The 22,592-nt window shown below is 59.7% G+C and overlaps 2 protein-coding genes across 5 annotated transcripts in view; one reads left to right on the top strand and one right to left on the bottom strand.

Annotated features, from left to right (window-relative positions):
- PARVB (parvin beta) overlaps positions 1-6,721 on the top strand; it is a 238,171-nt gene extending 231,450 nt beyond the window's left edge. Inside the window, exon 14 of the mRNA XM_060166930.1 lies at positions 6,709-6,721. The gene's annotated coding sequence lies outside the window, so the exon portion shown is untranslated. The remainder of the gene's footprint in view (positions 1-6,708) is intronic.
- Positions 1-21,145, bottom strand: part of SHISAL1 (shisa like 1) — a 76,936-nt gene extending 55,791 nt beyond the window's left edge. For 3 of the 4 annotated variants that reach the window (XM_060166940.1, XM_060166937.1, XM_060166939.1), the window contains exon 1: positions 20,226-20,390. The gene's annotated coding sequence lies outside the window, so the exon portion shown is untranslated. Of the gene's footprint in view, positions 1-20,225; positions 20,391-21,112 lie in introns of those variants that run through there. The other variant, XM_060166938.1, reaches the window with a different exon arrangement.
- Positions 21,146-22,592: the final 1,447 nt, after the last annotated feature.

Raw genomic sequence — 22,592 nt, 5'->3', positions numbered from 1 at the left:
GGAGCGCTAGCGGGGCACCCGGCACATCGAGCAAGTGCTCCGTAAATGGCTTTTATCTGGTGTTGCCCACTGTTGTTTCCAAAGCCGGTGGTTTAGGTCCCTGGGAAGTTGCTGCGCAGAGGAAAGTGTGTTTGAACTCCTCCTTTCATGCAGGGCTTATGCCGTTAGTTAGCGCTGACTTCCTCCTGCCCCGCCTGCTTGTTCACTGCTTCCCTGCAGGGCACAAGGCCTTCTGTGTCTCTGTCACCCACAGAGGATGCTTTTCACACAGTAGGTGCTGCTGTTCAAAGAGTGGGAACTGTGTCAACACTCATTGGCCTGGATGCGGGGTCCACTTTATTGCAAAGAGCAAACATTCTGATGGGAACAGCAGAGATGCAGGCAGAGGCCCGAGTGCAACTCGCACTGAGACGGGGTGTCAGCTTTCACTGCCAACACCAGGAGGGAACCTGGGCGTCAGCCTGTGGTGGATGCCACTCCTCTAAGCCAGGAAACCCCAACTCCGGAGTCCAGGGGAGCCCAGGTGGGACAGCGCAGGGTCCTGGATCTACACCCCTTGACCCCCACCCAGTGTCCCCCGCTCCATGGGGCTACTGTAGGGTCAACTCAGGAGGGGAGAGGTGAGCTCTGCAAAGTGCGGTGTGGGGTGTCGGCGTGGGTGTGACCACGGGATGGTGTGCAGGTCACCACCAACTTGGAAACCACTCCTGCCCCCCAAGTCCCTCCTTCAAGAGGACATGCTAGTTGATTCCCAAAAGGGTTCTCCTTCCTCAGCGACATCTCCACCCCAACCTCTGCCAACTGGGCTCTGGGTTCAAGTTCCAAACCTGGCTTGTTTCCATCATCCCTTCTTGGGAATCTCACCGGGTCCTCCGTGCATGTCTCTTTCCTGAATGTTTGAGGTAGGCACTGCTGCTCTCCCATTTCACAGGTGAGGAAACCGAGGCCCAGGGAGGGAAGAGATCTGCCCGAGGGCACGCAGCAAAGAGAGGCTGGGCTGGAAACTCCAGTCCTGCTGAAGGCCCGGACGCTCTGCTCCCTGCTCAGAGCCACACCAGATCACCAGGCGCATGGCTCCCCCAGTTAAGGGGAGGGCTTAGCTGAGAGCTCGTGAGGCCCTCTGCCCCTATGTGTTCTCCCGAATTATTTGGCTACACCATTCAGATAAAACAACCCCTGGAAATCCCAGCGGCATTTTCTTCCTACTGGAGAAGCATGAAAATATCACATGAAGAATGGATCACTTGAAGTGTCAGGGCAGGAAGAGGAAAGACAGGCCCACAGACTGTCAGAGGGCAGCGCTGGATTTCTCTCCCCACTCTGGGAGCCTCTATTCCAGCCTCCCTCCGTGGGAGGGGGCTCTGGCCCCAGGAACCTTCCCTCACTGGGGAGAACAGAAACCAAAGGCCAGCCTCAGTTTCCCATCTGTAAGTGGGGATAACACGCCCCCCTTGAAGGCGTGTTGGGAGGGGCCGTGGAGGTGATGGAGGCATTCATTCATTCACTCCCTGCCGAGTGTGATGTCGGGCAGCCCTGAGCTAAGGACTGCAGACACAGTGGTGGGCTAAACAGACCCCTCCTGCCCCTGTGGAGCCAACCACACGTGGCGACTCCGGGCACCCGAGCACAGAAGAGGGCCCTGACCTGGTCTGGGTCGTGGGTGTCCCCAGGCAACACGAGATTTGACAGGTCAGATCTCAGGCAGGCTCAGCTGGGCCAGGCGAGGCGGGCCTGGGGGGGGAGCGCGCCAGCAGTGAGGCCAGCAGGTGCAAAGGCCAAGGGGTGGGGCCGAGCCCAGGGAGGGCAAGGGAGGGGGCGCGGCCGGCAGGCAGTGGCGCTGCTGGCAAGGGGCGGGTGCTGACGGCCTCTTTGGCGCCCACCCCCACCGGTCACGAGGGCCACCAGAAACCGGCAGCTTGGCCCTCTCAGCTGAGGAAGGGGCGGGGAGCAGAGCCAAGGACAAGTAGAGCCCTTTGAGCACCTACTGCGCACCAGGACAGCTGTGCAGTCTCACGCCCGAACCTGCCGGGGGAGGGGAGGAGGGAGGCGCTGGCCCGTGCTCACACGGGGGCCAGCCATGACCCTCAGGGCGTCCCCGGGCTCTGCCCACCCTGTCCTCTGCCTGGCCACGCCGGGCCAGCCGGCTGGGTGTGCGCACAGGAAGAGACCTTCGGGGCAGCTGGATGCAAAGGGGAGGTGGGAAAGGGCACCAGGTCACCAGGGCAGGGCCCCAAGGGCAGCTGACTTTGGGAAAGAGCTTGAAGGGAGAATGGAGTGGGGGTGAGGGAGGAGGCTGGAGGTGGTCCAGGTCGGACCCTCACGCCTCCCCCGCACTCCCTGTTTTCCCTCCCATCCCAGCTTCCTCGCTAGACCGCAAAGCACGGAGCTTGTCGGAGCCGTTGCCCCTCTATTCACCCACCCTGTGTGCTCAGCTCCTGATACAAAGACACTAAGGCACAGAGATGGTCGGCAACTTGCCCGAGATCACACAGCCTGCAGGCAGAGGAGCCGGAACTTGAGCAGGTGGTCCGGGGCCAGCATCTGCTCTCCTGACACAGGGCTCCCAGCCTCTGTGCCCAGAGCCTGCTCTCCCCACACCTGCCCGTCACAGCCTCCCCTGGGGCCCCTCACATCCTTCTGGGACTGAGGGTCACTTTTTGGCCCCGCCTGGCTCCTTCCCCAGGCTGTGCGCTCGTCCAGGGCAGGGACCCGGGCTCGCGGCTGGGCTCAGTGAGGGTGAGCCCCTCACCCTTATTGCTCCCGAAGGAAGTCGTGCCTCTGCACGCCGTGGATCTGGGAACGTCCTGATCTGCCCAGCTCTGCATGGCAGAGACCAGGAACCCTGTCCCTCACAGCCGCTGGCCCTCCACTCCCCACCACGATCAACCCTGCACCCCAATAAAATGAGAGTGACTCAGTCGGGCCTTGTATCGGCAAAGGAGCACGGCTGCCGGCCTGTGTGGACAGGAACTCAGCTGGTTCTTCTGGGGCCATGAGGAGGCTAGCAGCTGCAGAGAGCCTCAGGCCTACGCCACCGCTGGGGACCCAGCTCAAGCCCGAGGCCTGGGGCCGCCACCTGGGGACTGTCCCCGGGGCCAGGCTCAGGTCCCCCTGCCTTGGTGTCTTCACAGCGCCTCACCAAAAGTCCCATTTTACAGGTGAGCAAACTGAGGCTGTTCTCTGGGAGGTCTCACAGCTCGGAAGCGGCTGAGCTGGGGTTGCAGGGGCGCGTCTGGGCTAACACTTCACAGGATGAGAGACCATGCGTGTGGATTCCCCCCGAGGCCCTCAACATCCGTCCTTGGTCAGATGCGGGTCAGTGATGCCACTGCTGGAGACCGTCCTCCATCCCGGGCACTGCCCGGGTGAAGTGCGTTCGTGAGTGCGTTCAGCCCCCTGCCCTCTGAGGAAGGAAACCGAGGCACACGGAGAGGGTGTTGTCCACCTGCCTCCAAAGCTGGGCTGCCTTCCTGGCTGCCCCCCACGCACCCCCAGCCCATCTCCAGCCGGCAGCAGAAGACCTGTCCACCACGGAGGGCTGTCCGCTCCAGCTGCTGTTGGCAACACATCATGTGACCATCTGGACACAGTCAAAGGGCCCTAGGCCTCTACAGCCAGGTCTCCCCTGCCCTCAGGCACTGCCCCGCCCACCACCATCTCCACACTCAGGGCCCCCTGTGCCCCCATAGCTGGCATTTCTGTCGTGGCCAGTGTCACGGTGGCATTTAAAGCCAGGCCACAAAGGAGGCTGGCTCCTTCTCCCTCCCTCCCATCGCTGGATCCTGCCTTGGGCCAGACATAAACCTCTTTTCTCATCCCCTGAAGTCACAGGTGCTCTGCTTACGGCAGACAGAGTGCCAGGTCCAGGCAGGCCTGGGTGCCCCTTATCTAGTCACCATCCAGGTGGACAGTGGCAGCCCAGGGTGACTGGGGCTGTGATGGGGAAACCAGGGCGTCATGATAGCCCAGGAGAAGTGCCCGACCGTCTGGTGGGATGGGGGGGGATGGGGATTTAGTTAATCCTCACGCGATCAGGAGGTGCTGTGATTATCCTCAATTTACAAATGAGGAAACTGAGGCACGGAGAGTTTAAGTAACTTGCCCTGGGTCACCCAGCTAGCTGTGGTAAAGCTGGGATTCAACTCACCAGAGGGTCTGGCAGTAACTCCTGACGGACCAGTAAGTGTGGGAGGGCATTCCCGGCAGAGAGACTAAGACACACACGGCAAAGTGAGGGTTCATTCAGTGCAATAAATATGGGACCAGTTTGGGGGCAGTGCTCACCCAGGTAACGGGGCTTCCCATCCTGCCTGTGGTCTGAGGGTCAGCACAGCAGCAGAGAACAAGAAGGAAGGGCTCTGACCTTGGGGTCCTAACGCTTGGGCTCTGCCACTTCTCAGCTGTGTGACCCTGGGCAAGTGCCTTCCCCTCTCTGAGCTGGGCTGCCTCAGCCAGACCCCGGGCCCCTACGTCATATGAAAGTGCAGCTGTATCACTGCCTTTACTCCTGGTGATGACCCCATGCAGTAGGAATTCCTCTATTCCTCTCTATTAGAGCCTGTGATCCCAGCACAGACCAGCCTGCCTGGCGGGCTGGGGGGGGGGGCGGGGGAAGGGGGGCCGGGGCCGGGCTGGAGAGAGCACAACCCCACAGCGAGCTCGCGGAGGCTAATTTCATGGCATCCTCTTGCGCACGGTGGGTCCTCAGTGACTGTGGGATGAGTGGCACTAACACCCCTCCTGGGCTCAGCAAAGGCCCTGCTGACCCCCGCGGGCACGAGGTACGAGAACGTTCTCAGAGGCCATTTTTGAGAGGAAAACCCTGGAGGTGGCCCAGCTGGATGGGCGGGAGAACGCATGGCAGGATGTCCAAACACTGAATGCTCTACAGCGGCCAAACTGAACCGTCGCCACACCAAACGTCACAGGGCATTTTAGCAACCAGGGCTCAGGGAGAAACTTCGGTCCCCAGATCAAACGCTGCACGATCCACTTTAGGAAGCTAAAAAGCGCTTAAAAATGTAGCAGGCGTGTAGCCGTGATAAGGGCACAGAGAGGAGGTGTGGCCCCAAGGGGACGGGGGTGGGCGTTCCAGCTGTTAATGCTGGCTGGCAGGTTCAAGGATGTTTATCCCTGTGCTGGGGTCTTCTGATTCCAGCAAGGATTTATCTCCTCCTTCCGGGGAGGCCCAGACACTCTGCCCCGTCAAGTACTTCCTGGTCATGAGCTCTCGATGACTCGGTTTCCTCGCCTATAAATTGGGGACGCTGGCCCTGAAAGGTCCTCCTGTGCCCGGCAGCGCGCCCCAACCAGGTGGGCCCCTGTGAGGTAACCCAGGCATGGAATCCCACCGCCACCTCGCAGCTGCCCGGGCAGGTCACCTGGCCTCGGGGAGGCTCAGCTTCTCCTCTGTAAGTGGATGTCCTGCCCCTTCCCACCCCTCCCAGGTCACGGGAAGATGAGAGATGAAGAGGGTGCCATGTGGGAGGTACCCTCGATCATTCACAAAGTGACATTAGATGATTCGGGGGTGGCAGCCGGGTCTCTGCCTGAGCCAGGGGATGAAACCAAACAGACGTTGGTAACTGAATGCACCGCAAACTGCAGATGCCAGGGGTGGGGGAGGCAGCAGAGCCCCTGGTAGGGCCCAAGCGCTCTCAGCTGTGCCCCTGACACCCTGCCTTCCCGCCATCACACTCCCCCAACCCAAGGAAGGCAACACACTCTGACTTGCCGAAGAGTCGTCGCTGTCCCCGACGGCGGAGCCCGGTGTGGACCCCAGACATGGAATCGACCAGGCCAGGTAACCGAGCTGGGCCTGTTGTGCCCCGGCGGCGCGTGGTGCGCCCGGGGTGAGGTGCCTGGGTCGAGGGTGTAGCACGTGCTGGGGAAGAAGAGTGCATCAGCTCAGGCCCTCGGAGAAGCGAGGGACCTCTCAGAGCCTTGGCTTTCTCTTCTGTCTAAGGAGTATGGAAACTGTTGTGAGGGACCCTGGGGGTGGCTGGACCGGGGCTGCCTGGAGTGTGGCCCCGCGCTCCGCTTGGGAGCTCATTAGCAGCGCGGGGTCTGGGGCCCCCCGGGACCCGTCGGATTAGAACAAGGGTGGATGAGGCAAGGAATATGCGTTTTACCAGCTTTCCAGGGGATTCTGACGCACACTCACGTATGAGAACCAGTGGGCTAGGTCGGAGGTGGGGACGTTTACCTGTGAAGGGCCACACACTAGATATCACGGGCTTTGTGGGCCAGGAGGGCTCATCACAGTGACTCAGCTCTGCCGTTACAGCAAGAAAGCAGCCCTAGACAATACAGGCTGCACGGCAGCGGCTGTGTGCTAATAAAACTTTACTAACAGAGCCAGGCAGCCCCGTTTTCTAACCCCCGTGCCTTGGTACCCAAAGTACAGTCCGCAGCCCATCGCGGCAGCATCTCCAGGGAGCTGGCAGGGCCTCCACCTGCTGCATCCCAGGCTGTGTGCTAACCTGTCCACACTCAGTTCTGCAGGTAGCTACGGGCCCTGCGGGTTCCTTCTGGGTCTAAGGGGGGCCGGGCGGCGGGGGAGCTGGGAGAGGGGCTGCCTAGCCAGTCTAACAAACCATGGTACCAACGCGGCTAATTGGAAGCAGCTGCCGTTGCAACCAGAGACTTAGCTGTGATTAAGCGAAGTTGCCTTTAGGCCAATCAACTTCAAAATTATGCAAATAGGGCCGCAGCAGAGACCACAGGGACGGTGCCGAGTAGGCTCCCCGACCCAGCGCGGCACCCTCAACCCCCCACGGCCGGGCTGGAGGGCCCGCGGCCACGTTCCCATGGACCAGCTCCACTTCTGGGGATTAACAAGCCTGCCACCCACGTTCTCTGTAAACTGGCGCCAGAGCGGCTGAGCCAAGAGGGAGGTGAACCAGCAGCCACCCGGAGACAGCGGGCCCGCCCCCCAGCCCCCGTTTGAAAGCGGTGGCTCGCCAGGCCTGGGTCGCCAGCCTGGCCCTCAGTGAGCCGGCCAGGGGGTGCTGCACACCAGGAGGGCTCCCTGGCGGCAACGGCTGAACATGGAGGAACACAGGACACTCCCAAAGAGGGCAGGAGGCGGCTCTCAGCCAGCCTCCCCGAGCGCTTGCAAACTCTGGCTCACCGCCACCAGCTCTCCCGGGCCCCAACCTGGACAGACAGTGGCCTCCTCCTGCCCATCTCCACTCCTGGGAGCCCCGGCACCCCACATTTGTTGCACCCCAAACTGAACTCCTCAGCCATCCTAGCCCATTGGGCTTTGCTGCCTCCCTCTGCCGGCCCCTCCCTTAGCTGATGTCCCAGGAAGCGTGAGTGGCCGCCACCGGAGTGGAGTGAGGGGCAGGGGCGGGGCGCGCTCCCTGAGTCCTCATCCTGGTCTTGGACGACGGCAGTGTCATATGTCCTAGGAGACAGGAGGGAAGCCCAGCTCTCAGGCCCGAGGTCATCATGTCCAGGGGCTGTCAGGTGTCTGGTTAGAGGCTGGATTCTGGAATCTGACCAAACTGCCCCGAGCCATTTCACTGACATTTTTCTCTTCCTGTCTGCTGGCCCCTCGTCCCAGCCTGGGGCACCTCCCCAGCAAAGCCAGTAGCAACCCACACTCCCTCTGCTTTTGCTCTCTCCTCCCCACATGGGTGACCCATTCCAATTCTGAGTTTACACTCTGGAAACAAAAGAATTGCTAAGAAATGTGCCTTCGGGCAGGCGTTCAGAGAGGCCAGAGCCCTCTGACCATGCCCCAGGTGGGCTCTGACACCTAAGACACTTAAGAAGGAGCAGGGAGCAAGGGGCTGAACACGGGCCCCTGATGGAGGGAAGACCCCACCCTCAGGCTGACAGCGCCCCTCCCAGCAGGGGTGGCCCCAGCTACTGGGCCAGAGGCTGGCGCCAGGATGAGCCTTTAGCACTGGGTCCTACAGGGGCCAAACGCAACTCCCGGGCCCATCACGGCAGGCTTCCTCCTTTTCAAAACTGAGCATTGCTTATCATGCAGAGAAAATTGATAAATTTTATACTGTAAGTTGACGTCTAGGTAAACAGTATTATGGAGGTCTAATTCGTGTGCCACTGTGGGGAATGCTGGCTCTAAAATTTCTGGGGAACGGAGAGGTAACATCAAAAAGCATTTACGGGAGAGCCCTGCCGACAGGAAACCGGATCAGAACTGGGGTGCGAGGGTGGGACTTCAAGGGGAGGTGGGTGCTAGGCCGGTGCCGGGCAGAGGGCGGCCAGAGAGAGGACAGAGAGTGCAGGCAGGCTTGCAGGAGGGGACACGGTTGCCCTGTGACCCTGGGCACGCCACTTAGCCTCTCTGGGCCTCTCCCCAGAAAGTGGGGTGCTAACCCCAGCCTCACGTGGGTGGTGTGAGATTAAATGAGACAGTAGAAGTGAAACCTGGCCCCCGAGCTGGGAGCTCAGTAGGTGCTCAGTAAACAGGGCTTCCATTCCCATCCTCTGACTGGCTGGGGGTTGGCTTAGAGCTGTCGCATATGCTGTCACATCCGTTCTCTTAGGTGAGTTGCACGTGATCCTGAGCAGTGGCCGGGGGAGGTTATTAGCCTCAGTTGAAGACGCGGAGGCTCAGAGAGGCTGTCGTTTCTGAGGGTCACACAGCTCAGACAGAGTAGACCTGGGACTAGCACCTGGGGCCCTAGAATCCCAGCACAGGTTCCCCCCACTATGTCAAGCTGGCCTCGCCCAGCACAGTCTGCACATCCCCGGCATGGTTAAGGGTGGGCGCGAAGACATTTGGGGCTCGCAGGGCCCTCTGTGCTGTGGCATAACCCCCCTTCTCAGCTGGGGGCGACTTGCCCTGGACTGGGCTCCAGGGTGCAGACACAGAACCCAAATGAGAGTTAAGCAGTGTCTAATGACTGGGCTTCCACACAGTGGAAACGGGAGAATGAGACCATTCTTGAGCACTTACTATGTGCTGTCCAGCCCCATGATAGGCATTTGACAAATATGGTCTCCTTTAATTTTCAAAAAAAGGGGGATGACCGCTCAGTTTGCACATGAGACAACTAAGACTCAGAGAGGTTGTGTCACCTGCCCAAGGTCACACAGCTGCTGAGCTACTGGGACTTGGGCCCGAGCTGGTCTGGTTTCTAAGTCAAGGTTCTTTCTGGGCCTTAGGCTCTTGGCCTTGAGTATCTGGGGAAGGAGGGAGCTGCCACTGCCCCAAACTAAACCACTGGGAATTTCCCCCTCTCCCAATGCCTGGAGGAAAACAGAAGAGACCATTCTCTGGGGACGGGAATCTGTTGGTCTCATTTCCCACCAGCACTGGAGCCCTCCCCTTCCCCCCCCCCGCCCCCCGCACTCAGGACTTCCCCAAAAGTCCAGCCCCTGGTTGAACTCCCTCTGGAACTCAATGCACCACAGCCCCCGGGGAGTCTGTTCCCTCTGGGGGACAATTCAGACTGGAAAGCGGAGAGCGGGGATCTGTACTGCTGCCCCCCTACCCTCCTCCCCAGTCCCCCTTGCTCAGGCCCCACACTGAACAAGCTTATTTTTTTATTTGTTTTGAACAAGCTTACTTTAAAACAGTCAGCATTTGGCCCCAGTGGTGAAAGACCCCTTCAGGAGTTGTGTCGGCAGGAAAAGAAAGCATCCTTGGAGGGGAGGCCCTGCTTCCTGGCTCTCAGACCTGGTTCCTGGCCCCAGGGATGGTGGGGGGCTACATCCAGGTCTACATCCAGCTCTGGTTCCAATCCCACCTCCACCACTAACAAACTGGTGGTCGCTTCATTCAAAGCCTCTGTTCCTCCCTCCCTCTCTTCCATCCATCATTCAGGCAGGGAACCTACTAGGTGCCAGTCCCGGCTCTAGGCCCTGAGGATACAGGAGTGAACCAGACACACCCGGTCCTTGGCATGGAGACGCCTTGGTCTGCCTTTTTGGTACGTCCATGTCTGAGGCCCCTGCAGACTGCTGGCTCCCCGAGGCTGCAGCCGGGGAGGACGTCCCTCCGAGACCCCTGGCTGCCCAGCCCAGCACTGGGCAGGGGGTAGGAGGGGGCCAGGGCAGTGGCGGAGCGGGCGGTGAGGGGGTGAAAGGCCCCGGCCACGGCCTCGGACAGTCTACGAATAAACTCCAGCTCATCGCTCTTCCCAACTGAGATAGAAAATAGCTTTCACACTATATTTTCTGATTTTTTTTTTCACTTCACTGCTTCTAAATTGATCCAGAACAGATTGTCCAATTGTTTAAATTTCAGGAGAAAAGTCTCCTAATCTTTCCCTAGTCCTGCCCAGAATTCTGCCTGGCCCCAGGCCTCCCCCAGAGACCCCACTCCTCGGCCAGACCCCAGCTGGATGTCTGGGGCTGACCTGGACTTGCCCGCTGGCCTGTGGACTTGTAGGTGATGGACAGGGGCTCACCGGGATAGGCGGGTCTGCATTCCCAGATGGTGCTCATGCCTGGACCCACTGGAAAGAAAGGCTTTGTTTTCCCAGGAAGGACCAAACTTGCCCAGCACTGTAAGGCATTGGAGCCACACAGGAGCCTGGTGGCCCAGGTGGAATGAGAGGCTGCCACCTGCCTCCTCCCTATCAGGAAAGTACTCTGGGTGCCTGGATGAGCCACACAATATAAGCAACTGTGAAGTGCTGTCATTATTCCTATTGACTATGGCAGCAGGGCAAACAGGTGTCATCTTGGGTGCCTACAGGATCGACTGGTTGGGACTGCCTGGGGGGCTGGGCCGAGGCACATCCTGACTCCATGCTGTGATGGATTGATTAGCAATGTCTGCCCTAGGCACAGCAGTGGCTGGTGGTGGTACACAAGCCACATAGCTGCCATCCTGCATCTACAGAGTAAAGTCCAAACTCCTTAACTAGCCAGAGTCCTTGGAGACCAAGCCACTGCCGACTTCTACAGCCTCACCTCCACAGCTTTCCACAAATACCATGGGACAGCCATGCTATCCAGAAGTTTCTCAAACCTCTTCCTCTGGGCTCCATATGCATTGTTTCCTCTACCTCAAGATCACCCCACCCCTTGCCTATCGGCCTGGTCGACTCATCCTCCATCTCCTTGGGTGCCACCTCCTCTGACAAGTCCTCCTTGATGTCTGGCCCCTTTTCCCCAGGGAGAGTCCCTGCCCTGTCCTCCTGTTCTCACCCACATCGGTGCGATCCCTTACGTGGGACTTGAACCCGGGCAGAAGAGCCTTCCTGCGGACTTGGAGCCCCACCAGGGCAAGCCCTGGGTGCAGTCTTTGGAGGGAATGATCACATGACACATACCCAGGCTAATGGCTTGCCCGCTCCTGTCTGACAGCCAGCCCCTTTGGAGGAGGCCACAGGCGGCAGCAGAAACCAGACTCCAGATGTTAAGGACCCCACTACCCTCGAGCTCCAGGCCCAGACGACGCTGGGGCAGCCTCAGTGCAGACCCTCACTGGCTCCTGCCAGGCCCCGCCCGTCCTTAGGGGCTCGCTACCCCATGTCTCTCTCCGCCAAAGAGAAGGAATTCAAATAACAGTGACAAATGAGTGGGGACGCGTGGAGGGCTCCCTCCTGGAGCGCTTTGCCTCCGTGACCCTCACCTGGACGCGTTGCAGGAGGGTCTGCTGTGGACCCACGTTGCAGAGGAGGAAACTGAGGCAAAGAGGAGGGAGGTGGCTGGGCAACGCCACCCACATGTGAAGGGGTGGGCACAGGAGTGTGGTGACCCGTACCCCCACGCATGCGCCCCTCCTGACCACTGAGGGCACTCTGCCTTCCCCCCACCCCACGTGAGAAGATCCAAGTCCTGGCTTTGCTACTTAGCAGCTGTGTGCCCCTGGGGAAGCCATAGCCCTGCTCTGAGCCTTGGGTGGGACAGCAATCCATCCTTGCTCAGGTATGTTCTGAGAATTAAAGCAGGCAGTGTTTGTAAAGCACCCAGGAAAGGGCTCGGTGTAGACGGGAGGAACTCTCAGCAGCTCAGGGCTCTGGGGACCCTTGGGCCCAGCACCCCATCCCTGGGGCCGTTCCGTGGCCTCAGCAGATTGGAGGTGCCCTCCGCCCTCACTCCTTCCCCGACTCCGTGCCTGGAGCCCCCTTGGGAAGGAATCAGATGGCCCACAGGCTGGTGGTCCACGCTGCCTGCACCATGCCCGTCCCCAGCTCCAGAACCTCCCTGCAACCTGCCGTTTACCGCGTGGAGCCCAAACACCTCCTCTGACTTCCCGTGCACATTTACAGATCACAGACCACACTCAGTGCGTGGTCTTTGCACATCACCGTCCCCCTAAAGGAAGACAGCATTCTCCCGTATTATGGAGGAAGAAAGAGAGGTTCAGATGGAACTTCCCTGCCCTGAAGGGGAGGAGGTCACAGTCTGAATGCAGCTCCTTCTTGCACCAAAACCACACTGTCAGGGACACCAAGCAACCTAGGGCCCCAGACTCGGGTCACCATCCCTGGTCCCTGGAAGTGGGGGAAAAGCTCATGCAGAGAAGAGAGATCATACCTGGCTAGAAACTCACTCCATCTCATCGCTCACGGCCCTCAAAGAGAAGCCTCTGCCCCCGTCCTTGGGCGCCTTCCAGAGCTTCCCCGAACTTAGGCTTTTGAAGTTTCCTGACAGCCATCACTCACTCACTCACTCACTCATTCATTTACTTACCCATCCATCCATCCATCCACCCATCCATCCATCCACCCATCTGTCCATCAGTCCATCCCTTCATTCACAGACGTGTCCGAAGCGTGCCTGAGCTAGAAGCTGGCTACAGAGCTAAACCAGGAACAAGGTGGTCTCTACCCTTTGAGGACAGAGAGAAACTCCACTGCTTCTGTGCCCACTGGGTGTTTCTGTTATTAAATGTGGTGATAATGCTAACAGTATTATTTGCTGAGCACTTACTATGTGCCAGGCTCTACACCAAACACGTTCCTTGAATCAACTCTTTTAATTCCTGCAAGAACCCTGCGAGGTAAGTGCTATCCCCGTTTTTAGAGGAAGAAACTGAGGCTCAGAGAGGTCACATAACTTGCCTAAGGTCACACAGCTATTAGCGGTGGAAACTGGGATTCAAATCCTGACAGCCCCTTTCAGAACTCAGGGATAAGATAATAAATAATGGTTATCGCTGTAATTGATCCAGGGGCCTGGAATGTCACAGTCCTTACCTTTAATCCTCAAAATCACCTTTGTAAGTTATTATTATTATTATCAGCTTTCTCAAGCGGATTTTAAAAATTAGGATACTGAGGCTCAGAGAGTGAGATAAGCAGCCCAGCACCGGCCACAGGTAGGGGGTGGAGCTCGTGTGTGAAAACAGGCAGGTGAGATCCAGAGCTGGCTCCCTTGCCGCCCTGCTCTGTGGTTGCCATGGCACTGGGCAGGCACCAGAGCGGTCTAACGGTTCACTTGGTTCATGTCCTCACTCAGTCCACAGGCAGTCTTGGAATCCCCTGCGCGGGGGATTCCCAGATGATCGGGTCTGGTTCCTGCTGGGCTGCTTCCCCGAAGGGCTGGGGCAATGCTGGCAGAGTAACAGTTAATAAGGTGAGACTACAAAGAGCTGACCTGTCTTTGAATAGACACGATGCACTAAGGAAGCTGCAAATTCCTCTTACCCGGTTCGTGCAATAAGCCGTTTCCCAGATGAGGAAACTGAGGCTCACAGGTTATGTAACTCGACCAGGGTCACAGAGTTAGGAACAAGCAGAGGGGAGACATGTCCAGGGTGGATCCGAGGCTGCTCCCCCACGATTTGCGCCAGGAGCTTCCCTGCAGCTCTGCTTCTTGCCCTGACGATGGGCCTCAGCTCAGAGGCTCTGCTCGTTCCCCAAAGGCCTCATGGTCCCAGGGATAAGATTCCGGGCAGCGACACCCAGGTGATGCCATATTCCCGATCTGCTCCCGGAAAAATCTAAACAGAGCCCTTCAGAAGCAAGCCCATGGGAGGGCGTGCCGTGCTCCCACTGAGCTGAAGGCTGGACTCCGCTGGCCGGGCCTCCGGGGCTCGGTGAGGATGCCAGGCTTCCCGCAAATGGGTAGAGAGAGGCTCCGTCCCCCGATTTTCTGGATGCAGAGACCGAGCCCGGCAGCTCTGGCATGGACATTTTGGGACCCCTGTCCGGAAACCCAGCCTGGGCTGTAGCCGAGAAGGAGAAGCAGGGCTCGGGTGGACGGAGAAAGGGGATCTTCCAGACTTTGGTATTACTGTCTGTAATTCTTTGATTTAATTTTTAGAATTTCCCTTTAGCAGCTTACGATACTGATACTTGCTCTGCTGTCCCCAGAGAGCCCATCTGACCCAGAGCCTTGGGCTTCAGAGCTCTGGCTGGGACCCCGGCCACCTGCTTCCCCTCTCTGGGCTGTGTTCTCCTTAGGGAAAGGGAGACTTGGAGGTTGGCCTTGGGGTTGCCTGAGGGTGCTGGAAGATAATGGACAAGAAAGGGCTTTGTAATAAAGGAACCCACAAACTTTAAAATCTGAAGATGCCCTTGGGAGGCCATGCCTGTCTGAGACCCACTGAAGACTTTCCTCAGGCTGCTCCTCTGCCTGAATGCCCTCTGTCCACTTCTGCCTGACACACTCCTATCTACGCTTCAAGACTCAAACCTAAAGTTACCTCCTCCAGGAAGCCCTCCCTGACCTGACCTCAGGCAGGGTGGGACCTTGCAGATGACTGTTTTTCTTCTGTTCTCCTGCCCCCAACAAATACACCGCAAAACCCACCAGGGCAGGGTCCTGTTTTAATTGTCTCTTGTCCCCGGAGCCTGGCACTATGTCTGGCACAGGGTGGGTGCCCCGGAAATGTGGACTGAGCCAACGCTTAAATGCGTTTTCTGTTGGTCTATAAATCCAGCTGCACATGGACGATTCTCCCGACAAAGGCAAGGAACTCAAAGTGAAAGCGAATCACCATCGGTTCGGTAACCTGCTCAGGGAGCCGCGGAGGAAATTATGGCGCCGGATTACGGAAGGAATTGGCCTTTATTTTTCATTTGTGCCAATATCTAAGAAAGCGGCACTTTATTTTCAGCCCATCGTGTGCCGAGGAGCTTCAGACCTGGCACAGGAGACAAACTTTCCCAGCCCCACTTCCCAATGCAAATCTCGCAGCCTCAGCGAAGCGGACGTCTCCGCCCTCCGCCGGGCATTTCTCAGACGCTTGCCAGGAAGGAATAATCAGATTATGTAGCTGGGTTTTAAAAGATCACGGTTTGTCTCATTTTCCAGGGAAGTGTGAACCAAAAAAAAAAGAAAAAAAAATTTTTGCCCCTCCCAGGGTTCTGTTAAGAGATTCCAGAACTTAATGCAGTGTTAAATTGGTGTAATTCGGGAAACTCATGCATTATTTCTTAATTTCTTAAAGGCGAGTTTGCACGCATCTGCTGGGGTAGGTGTGCATGCAGACAGATGGGCGGTGACGGGAGTGTGTGCCCCAGACAGGGGAGGAAGGGGGCAGCCTGTCCAAAATACGCCAAAAGGGAACGCTCCATTCATGTCTGATGGCCGGAAATACGGGACAGGAGGCATTTGCATTTCATCCCTCGACTTCTGCTTTTCCGCTTGGATGGTCAGGGAGGGAGAGATTCCGAAGCCTCTTCCTGATGGGAGAGCCTTGGGGTTTTCAGGGCAAATTTCACCATCCAAGGAGCTGTTTACACCCCTCCCCCACCCTGGGCAGCGGCTTCAGAGGCTCTGGCTGACACCCACCGGGTCTGCATCTTGTCATGAACATCCTTGGCCTTCGAGGACGCCCAGTTCACTGTGACCTTGAGCATATGCCACCAGCCCGCTCTGGGCCTCTGTGTCCCCAACCGTACATGGGTAAGCGGACAAGCTTCTAGCTCCCTATCAGGCCCCGAAGCAGCAGCTCTTCGGGCTTCCCACCATCACGGCACAGCACAGCACAGGGGCCTCGGAGATGCTGGGGTCCTTGACTCTATCTGCCCCTCCCCGCAGCTACAGGATGTGGAGGGTGGAGGCCCTCACACCGAAGATTCTGCCAGCCCCTTTCCCACCACCACCTTCATGAAACCCACTAGACAGGCACCAAGTCTCTGCATTGCTGAACGGGAAAACCCAGGCTCAGAGGGCAAGGGCTTTGCTGGTGAGTGGTAACACCGGGATGCCCAGAGGAGGCCCTCCGGAAAATTCCCAACCCGCTCACAGCTAAGGGGGAAAAGGAAGGAGCAGCCTGTCACAAGTGGGCCAAGCTGGCGTGTGGGAGGGGGTACGCTAGTGGAGCCAGGGGTGCTGGGACAGCCACGGTCTCAGCTCAGAGAGTTACTTACTCACATAGTCAGTTGTCAAACAGATCCTGAGCCTTGGTCACGTCTAGGGGCGGGTTTGAGGGGTCTTGGGCTGTTCTTTACCTTTCTAGGGGGTCAACCATGGGCGTGTGTCAAGGAATGTGTGTGCTGGAGGAGGGAAGGCAGGGAAGGAAAAAAAGGGAGGGGGGAGGGGGGAGGAGGAGACAGGACCTCTTCCCTGCCAGTCCCTGTGCAGGGCGAGACCGACACCAACAGAGTGGGTGACATCCGGCATTCCCAGGAGAGCGTGGCCCAGGGTGGGCAGGGCCCCTGGTCACCCTTCTCACTTTCACTGGCTCCAGACGTTCAGGACCCCACCTTACAGAAGACTGTTTAGGAAACAAGGCCCCGCAGTTCTTAGGGCTTGACTACTGCTTCAGTAACTTCTAGAAAGAGTGGCTGGGCTGGGAAAAGCCACTCTCGGAGAGCCGGAGATGGGCTCTGAGTTCATTCTAAGATCAATATGAATCTGTCGTGTGACTCAGCTGGGTCAAAGCTCAAGCAAGAGGCTGAATTTATAGAGGTAGAGCATCCCCAAGAAGGGAGGTGATATCTTTCATCTGAGCCTAACACGGGCCACGCTCTGGATCCGTCCAAAAGAGAAAAAACAGAACAATGAGTAGGATGTGGGATTCAGCAGACCCTGACCTGCAGCGGCTCACTGCACGGCGTCTGAAGAGCTACCATGGCTGCCATCAGGCACGGGCTGGGCTCCAGGTGGTGGAGTGCAGCGGTTAGGAGCGTGAGAGTAGCTGGCTCATTTCTAGCCTCTCTGAGCCTGTTTTCTCAGCCGTACAACAGGATCGATCACGGCCAGCTCACAGGGTTGGTGTGAGGACTAAATGGGATGATGGGGTTCAGTGCCTGCCCCGCACGGCGCCTGGCACGTAGCAGGCCTCTGGGCCTTTGTGGTCGAGTGCAATCCTATTGCCATGCAGGTGCGTCCTTAGGCTCATGCAGTGAAGTCGTTTATCACAGACTCGGACGGTTAAAGCAGCCTGACCTGATGTCCACTCGCTACTTTCCCCTCCTAGCAGCCAAGGGCCTGGCGGGGAGGCAGTCCTCTCCCCCCATGTGGCCGGAAGTGGGGAGCATCTGGCAAGGGCTGGCCGATTGCCCCAGAGAGCTGGAAACCAGACTCTTCTTCTCCTTCTCGCAAACCTCCCTCTTTTCACCCCAATCACAGGCTCCACCCACGGGCCATGGACGTGTCCAAGTGCTGAACTTGACCATCCGCCCCTCCTCCCTGCCCCACCCCCACTAGCTAACCCACACCCAGGCTGGGTGGTGGTGGTGCCCAGATCTCCTGCCCTAGCCCTGCTCCAGCTGCGCCACCTTCCCCTGCTCACTCCGGCTGCAGCCCCTCCCTGCCCCACCACGCCCCCCTCCAAGCCCCGCCCACCGGTCCACAAGATGCCTCCCTCCCTGCCCCCTGTGGGCCCCCATCTTTGCCCGTGGAGGGTCTCTGCCCGGAACACTGCTGCTCCTCTCTTCTTCTGGCTGCTTCAGGCCTGCCTTCCGGACCAGGCTCCCCCAGCCCCGAACCCACCTCAGGCTCTCTGGGAAGATGCTCCCCACCTGCACCCCTGCCACTCAGCTTCCCCCAGGCAGGGCTCCAGCCACACTGGCTTGTCGGGGGCTGTTTCCTTAAAAGCTTTCAAGAGCAGAGCTGATGCCCTTCCGCAGCAGGCAGGGGGCTCGCCGAGTTGGCTGAAGAAGGGGAGTGAGTGAAAGAATGAATAAATGGAGGGATGGATGGGTGACTGGGACCGAGGGAGTGGCTCTCTTCCGGTCTCCTGATCTCCCGATCTCCCTCGGGACAGGCCTCACTCCCTTTCTCTTTCACTCACAAAGGTCTAAGCAGCACTCGCCCTGCCCCCACCCATCCTGTCCAATCCAGCTGCCCCGATAAGTTCCAGGCTGGGGGCCTGGGAGAGCGGGGGTGGGGCGCGCGCGCGCGCGCGCGCGCACACACACACACACACACACACACACACACACACACACCCCACATGGCTCCAAGCCAATCTGCTCCCCCAGCTTCCCCATCATACCTCCCAGATGCCTGAGACAGAGTCAAGAATTCCGTGTGATTGGTGACAGTAAAGAAACAGGCAGAAACCCCTCCCTGGGGCTTTCAGCTGGAGCCATGAGGCGCTGGGGCTGCCTAGCTGCAGCGAACTTTCTGGCCACCTCTTGCTTCTGCTCCACATTCAACCCGCAGCCAGGACAGGCACAGCCAACAGCCTCTCTGGGGAGATGGATTCGCGCAGGGAGGTGTCCCACCCTGAGCTGTCACAGGTCTAGGGGATGGTGGGGGACTGACCCCCAATCCCGGGCCACCCTGACCAGCATGGGTATTGTCCTGGCTGACACCAAGGACCAAGGCTGGGCTGCCTGTTTCCCCACCACCTTCAGACCACCTGACAGGTGAGGGAACAGGGGGTGACGGAGGAGCTCCCCTAAGCCTGGTCTGAACGCAACTTGCTGGCTCAACAGTATTTCAATCGCAGCCCGGAGTGAAATTCACAGGACGACCGTGACTCAATACACCCTGGGGTCCAGGCCCTCATTCCACAGACTTGGAAACAGGCCCTGAGAAGGACAGGCATCTGCCTAGGGTCACACCGTCAGAACTCACAGAGCTTTCTTGGCGTGACCTCGCAGCAACCTTCAGAGGTGGGAATGGCGCCCATGCTACTTTACAGATGGGGAAACAGAGGCTCAGAGGGGTCAAGCGCCTTGCTCAAGGTCACACAGCTGGGGGAGAGAGGGCTGGAGGCCGCCGGCTGTGATTCCTGGTGCAAGGCACTTTCTGCTCTTCCCATCCCGGCCTGGGCTCCCTGGGCTCCCTTGGGCGGGAGGAGCCGTCACTAAGGCAAGGGATCAGAGAGGCCGAGAGAGGCAGGGGAGACACCAGAGGCCCACAGACACACTCCCACGGCAGATTATATAACTCCCCTGCCCAGCCCCACCGCCCCAGGGCTGCCACCCCGGCAACTGCACAGGGCACCAGACCCAGACGGACGGCCCTGACCCACCAGCCGGCATCAGTTCTCTCTAAAGAGATGACAGTTGGAGGCGCCGGGACGCGCTGGCTTTTTTTCCTCCTTTCTGGTTTCCTCTGGCTGAGTAACAAATACTAATACTAACAATGATAATAATAATTAGAATAAATATAACCTGAAGACACTTGGGGTCTCGTTGCCATGGCAACCGCTGGAGCTAAGGCACTTCGGAGGCCGCCGCCAGGCCACCCGGCCCCAGGCGCGGGATCAATATTGATTCGGCCCCGGGAGGCGGCGGCGGCGGCTCCCCTGGGGCCCCGCGGCGGCTGGGGAGCGAGGGGCAAGCACTTGGAGGGGTCTTCCTGGTAGCCCGCGCCGCCCAGCTGGGACCCCCGGAACCAGTCGGGTCCCCAGCGTGGCTCCGGAACCCTGCCCGGCGCGCGCGGAGCTCCCGGTTCGCTCAGCTCCAGGACTGGTCCTCGGACGCCGGTCCCCACCTCGGACGCGGATGCCGGTCCCAGCTGCCGCGTCCCTGCACGGTGCGCCCTGGACTGGTCCTCGGACCCGGGCCCGGTCCTCTCCAAGGTCCAGAGACCCCGACCTTGGCGAGCCCTGGCGCGGACCGCAATGCCAGGGCACCGGCTGCCCGATAAGGCTCCTGCCCCCAGAGTCTTCCCCGGGCGTACCCCGTCCCTTTCCACAGCACCCCTGACCCCCGATGCACCGAACTCACCTCTCCCAGCGGGCCCACCCCTCCCCGCCCCGGGCGCCCGCACACCTTCTCGGAAGCCGGGGCGCCGAAGACCCGCCCCCCACTGGCCGGGACCCTCCTCCGCCAGGAGCTCCGCCCCGACCCCTTTCCCCAACCCCTGCGCCCGGACCCTGGCCCGGCGCTCCCCTCCCCCGCGCGGTCCCCGCCCGGCCCGCCCGGGGAGCCGCTCACCTTGTGCCCGCCGCCCGCTCGCTCCTTGCTCCGCCGCCGGGAGCCGGCGCCCGCGGGGCTGAGCCGCCTACCGGGGCGCGGGGCCGCTCACGCCCCCGCGGTGCCCCAGCCGCCGCCGCAACAGTTGTCCCAGCTCCGGGGGCTGCGGGGCCGCGGGGACTCGGGGCTCCGGGGCCGGCGCCGGGAGAGCGCCCGCTCTTAGGCGCGCGGGGCGCGGGCTCGGGCTGGCGCTCCGGCTCGCGGACCGGCCGCCGGCCGCATGCCCCGCCGGCCGCCCCGCCAAGCGCCCGCCGCTACTGGGCGGCCCGCGCCGCCCGCCAGCCCGCCGGCCCCGAGCCCCGCGCCGCGCCCGCCGCCGCCGCCACGCTCATGCTCGCCGGCCCCGCGCTCGCCGCCGCAGCCGCGGTGCCCACTTCACTCTTTGCCGCTCGCCGCTCGCCCTCTGCTGCCCCCTCTCCCGGCTCGCGGCGCCCGGCCGTCCTGCCCTCGCCGCCGCCGCGCCGCGCTCCCTCCCCAGCGCCCGCGGCGCCCTCCTCCCTCTCCCTCCCTCCCTCTCTCTTTCTCTTCTCTCCCTCTCCCTCTCTCTCTCGCCCTCCTCTTCTCATTTTTTTCTTTCGCAATCTCTTTCTCCCCTCTCGCGCGCTCTCTCCCCGTGTGTGTTGTCTTCGTTTTTTCCCTTTTGCAATCTCTTCCTTCCTTTCTTTTGTGCTCCACTCTCTTCTCACTTTCTTTCCTCCCCCCCACTCCTTTCCTTCCTTTCTACTTTTCCTTTCCTTTTCCCCTCTCCTCCCTCTTTTCCTCCTGTTCCTTCCCTTTCTGCTTTCTCTCCTCCTCCCGGCACCCCATCTCTGATTCTCTGTCTCCCCAGCCCCACCGCACGAGCTCACCTGCCTCCTCTCTGGAGGCTCCCCAGCCTTCGGCCAGGCCCGGCTGCTGGGAGGCGGGCTCCCCCAGCCCCTCCCTGCGGGAACACCAGCCCGCTCCAGCCAGGTGGCCGCTGTCCTGCCAGCCCCTCCTGCCGCCCCTCCCGCAGCCTGCCACTGGAGGGCCCCACCTGCAGTGCCCCTCCCCCTGCGGTGCTAAGCAAGACATTCCTTCCAGCCAGCCCCCCCCCACCCCGCCACCGCGGGAGGTGGTCAAAGTCAGGGTCAGGCGGAGGTGGTCCATGGCAGGGTCAGACTTGGGCAGGAGAATCCTTCACATCAGACAAGGTCTTCTGTGCAGTTTTCAATGAGAAAACCCGACTTCCCCAGGCGGTGGTACCCCTCTCCTGCTCCGGGCCCCCTTCTCTCCACCTCTCCTCCCCAGCAGCCCACCCCCACCCCCATTTCACCCCTCACCTGCAGGACAACCCCGTGCTAGACTCACTGTGTGGCCTGGGGCCAGTGAGCCAACCTCACTAAGCCTCAGTTTCCCCACCTTCACCCCCACCTGTCCCTGGCCCAGTGACCTCTGGTGGTAAAGAAGTACATGTGGGGGGACATTGCAGCCTCTTCAAAGGCCCCGCAGAGGGAGGGGACGGCAATGAGGATGGTTTATGTCGTGCAGGGTTAGGGAGCGTGGTCTTGAGTGCTCCGGAAGGCAGGTTGATCCCAGCGGGGCAGACTCTGTGTCTCCCACGTCATTGGATCTGGCGCCATTTTTACAGATGTTGATTGAACCTCCCCGGAAACTAGGCTGAGCCCTTCATACACCTTATTTTACTTAGATCTCACCACAGTGCTGGGGAGTGTCTTCCCCGTTTTACAGGTAAGGCAACTGAGGCTCAGAGAGGTTAGAGCACCTGCCCTGAGCCACACAGCCACCAAGGGACAGAACCAGGGCTCCAGCCCAGATGCCCCCGACTTCCAAGCCCAGGCTCCCCACCTGTGACAGTTTTCTTCCCTAAAGAGATCTCAGCAGCGTCTCCCTCACAAGACGTTTCGCAGATTAAATGAGGCAGGATATCTGAAGCACTTCACCCAGCTTCTGCAAACCCTCCCAAGAGTGGGGAACCTGATCATCCCACCGGATGATAGAAACCAAGGACCAAGGAGGTTAAGAAACAGACCGAAGGGCCCAGTGCTGGAGGCGGGTGGGACTGGGTTGAGAGCTGACCATCCTCTGCGCTAGGCTGGGCTGCGCTCAGTGCGCTCCCAGGGCCCTGTACCTTCCCTTCCCTACAGTCAGGCTCCCCAACCTCGGACAAAGCCACTTTGCCTCCCTGTGCCTCAGTTTCCTCATCTGCAAAATTGAAATGATTCCACTCACCCCAGAGTCAGCATGAAGATTAAACAAGAGGCTGTATCAAACAGAAGACGGTCCTGTTGATTTTCCCAAATAAATGAGGGCCTTGATCTGCAGGAGTGGCCCTTCCGTCCTTCCAGG

Source organism: Lagenorhynchus albirostris, chromosome 11 (genome assembly GCF_949774975.1).
Source record: "Lagenorhynchus albirostris chromosome 11, mLagAlb1.1, whole genome shotgun sequence".
NCBI classification, from domain to species: Eukaryota; Metazoa; Chordata; class Mammalia; order Artiodactyla; family Delphinidae; genus Lagenorhynchus; species Lagenorhynchus albirostris.
This window is presented reverse-complemented; position numbering and strand designations above follow the sequence as displayed.